The following is a 2,975-nucleotide window of genomic DNA, read 5'->3' on the forward strand; positions in this document are numbered from 1 at the left end:
ACAGAGGACCTGTCCAGAAGAAACCAACTTTAAAGAACAAAGGCCTCAGCCCTGAGGAACTGCAAAACCACCTCCAGACCCATCTTTGCACCTGACACCCAAGGCCCAGTCCAAGTGGCCCACTGGTCCTGCAAAGGTGCCCCAACGATTCTGAGCCAGAGTCCACTGTGGACTAACCCCTGCTGGCCCTACCTCAACACCTGCAGCCTCAATCCGAAGACTCCCTCGGACCGTGACCAGCCTGGTAAGCTGTTCCTGACACCAAAGATCATCCCTGCACTCAAAGTCCCTGGACCTTGGGAGCTTTACCATTGGTGTCCCTACTTCCCTTAGCATCAGAACATACCAGGGCAGCTGTGGGTTTTCTTCGTCCAGCCTCCTGGCCTGAGCCTGCAGCCTTTTTCCAAAATCGATCTCCCTCATTCATTTGCATTGGGCGCCCAATGCTGTGTTGTCACTCTGCACCCTGTGCCGCTGAGGGTGTAAGTTTGGTGCTGCCTTGAGGCCCTCCCCGTGCCTACCTTAAATTCCAGATCGACACTGACACTGCTTTACTTACCTATGAGCAGGGCAACTTCAATAACCCCCATTCTTCATTGGTTAACACCCAACCCGAATTTGACCTCTGCACCCAGCTGCCCCTGTGCTGCTGGTGGTGCACTCTTGGTACTGATTTGAACCTTGCCTGGTGCTGATCTGAAACACCAAAGACTGGATCTGTGAGTCATGTACTTGCCTTCAAAACTGCATTCTTGTTTTCCTCCTATAGGGTAACATGGCTGAACTGAAAAATTGCATTGTGTCCACTTCTTAAGTGAAAAGTTTTTTTTTTTTAACGTACTCGCCTTGCAACGTACATTTTGATCTTAAAATAAATCTTGAAAGATGCTTATTTTTATAAAATTGGTGTGGATCTCCTTTTTGAGTTGTGTGTATAAAAAATGTCTTACACTTCTCTGTGATAGGCCTAAGGCTGGTCGACCACACTACCACAAATAGGGCACTTTAAATATATATACATTTATCTCAGTACCCTTCTGGGGGAATCACTGGACTCATTACATGATATAACCACTGAGTGGTATATTACATAAAGTGCCACCTTCCTACAAAGATGTTGTTCAGGGTCCTCTGGTGCAGCTCCCACTTGTGGCATGATGTTGTCAAGTGGCTGAGAGTGTCCTCTATAGTGTTCTGCTTCCCGGGAACATATACAGCTTGCAGACGTACCTTGTGATGGATGGAACATTCCCCTATTTTTTGTGCTTCCTCGGATAGCAGGTGGGATCTTTTGCCACCCTGCTTGTTGATGTAGTGCATCGTTGTTGTATTGTCTGTGCGGGTGAGCACTGCAGAATTGTGCATTCTCAGGAGAAAAGCCTTGAAGGCAAAACGCACTGCTTTCAACTCTAGTAACTTCATGTGTAAATGATGTTGAGCTTGTGGCCATTTTCCACTGATTTGGAGAAAATGGAGATATGCTCCCATCACTCCAAGGAAGCATCGGTTGTGAAGACTAGAGAGGAAGTTAGACGGCAAAGAGAGTCCAAATAACAGATGTTTCTGGTTGGTCCACCAGGATAAGGCGCTGACCATTGTTGGAGTGACTTGGATGAGGTTGTTGAATGAACCTGACATTTGCCCCTATTTTCTGTCCCGTTGAAGTGGTCGCATGCATAGACAACAAAATGGGATGAGAGCTATGCAAGAGGACATCATCGCTAGAAAGGATTTGTAGAGGTGAACAGAAAGAATTTTTTTCTTCTTTGAATGGACTGTGCCAACCTCATGAGTCCTAGTTGTCTTTCCTGCGCAGAATATGCGTTCGAGGATGTTGTGTCCTGCGTGGCCCCTAAAAATGTCTGTGATGGATGAGGATTGGATTTCTCTAGATTCAGTGTGAGATCTAGCTGATTGAAGAGATCCGTGCAGGCCAACGTTGTCTATCGTCTAGATAAGAAGAATTGGTGGCGTTGTATGAGAAAAGCAGCTACAGATGTGAGGCACTTTGTAAAGATACGAGAGGCGGATTTGAGGCCAAAGCGGAGCACCGTTAACTGGTAGTGGCTTCCGGCTACCGTGAACCTTAGAAATATTCGGTGCTTTGGATTCTTTCTCTTCGCGCTCTAAACCAGGCAGGAGCTTCGAAGCAGACCAGCGGTCACCACCTACACTGTTCAACCCATATAATCACCACCATGGTTTGGAGGGTTCTCTTTGATATCACGGCTGATGGCACCAGCTTGGGATGCATCGAAATGGAGCTCTGGGATGATGTCGTGCCAAAGACAGCTGATAACTTCAGAGCCCTGTGCACAATGGAAAAAGGGTTTGGTTTCAAGGGATCGTGCTTCCACTGGATCATTCCCGATTTCATGTGTCAGGGCGGTGACTTCACGAACCACAATGGAACCGGTGGAAAATCAATCTATGGTGCCAAGTTTGCCGACGAGAACTTCACACTCAAACATACTGGCCCCGGGATTTTGTCCATGGCTCATGCTGGGCCCAACATGAACGGTTCTCAATTCATCATCTACACTGCCCAGACTTCGAGGTTGGATAGCAAGCACGTCGTATTTGGCTCCGTCGTATAAGGCATGAATGTTGTAAAAGCAATGGAGAAGTTTGGCTCAAGCTCCAGGAAGATGTCGAAAAAGGTAGTGATTGCTGATTGCAGGATTCTGTAGTTTATTTCCTGGCTTACATCTGATCATTCCTTGTGTAGAAGGTAAAAAGACCACCCATGCCACTTGGTTTAGTTTTCAGTCTTACTTGTGCTCTCCAATGAACTGCATCTGTTGGATTTCTTTGACTTTCCCTCATCCCTTTTCCGAACGTCAATGTAGCCTTCAGAATTACATGAAAATAAAGAGAATACACTGTTAAAAAAAAGAAATGTCCTGTGCTTTGGATGGATGTATATGTGAACATACGCATCTTGGAGGTTAAGGGTGGTCATAAAGTCTCCCTGG

At 46.5% G+C, this 2,975-nt stretch overlaps 1 pseudogene; it reads left to right on the forward strand.

The window, feature by feature from the left end:
* Positions 1–2,198: 2,198 nt before the first annotated feature.
* On the forward strand, positions 2,199–2,597 carry LOC144797591 (peptidyl-prolyl cis-trans isomerase pseudogene; annotated as a pseudogene).
* Positions 2,598–2,975: the final 378 nt, after the last annotated feature.

Source organism: Lissotriton helveticus, chromosome 12 (assembly GCF_964261635.1).
Source record: "Lissotriton helveticus chromosome 12, aLisHel1.1, whole genome shotgun sequence".
Classification (NCBI taxonomy): domain Eukaryota; kingdom Metazoa; phylum Chordata; class Amphibia; order Caudata; family Salamandridae; genus Lissotriton; species Lissotriton helveticus.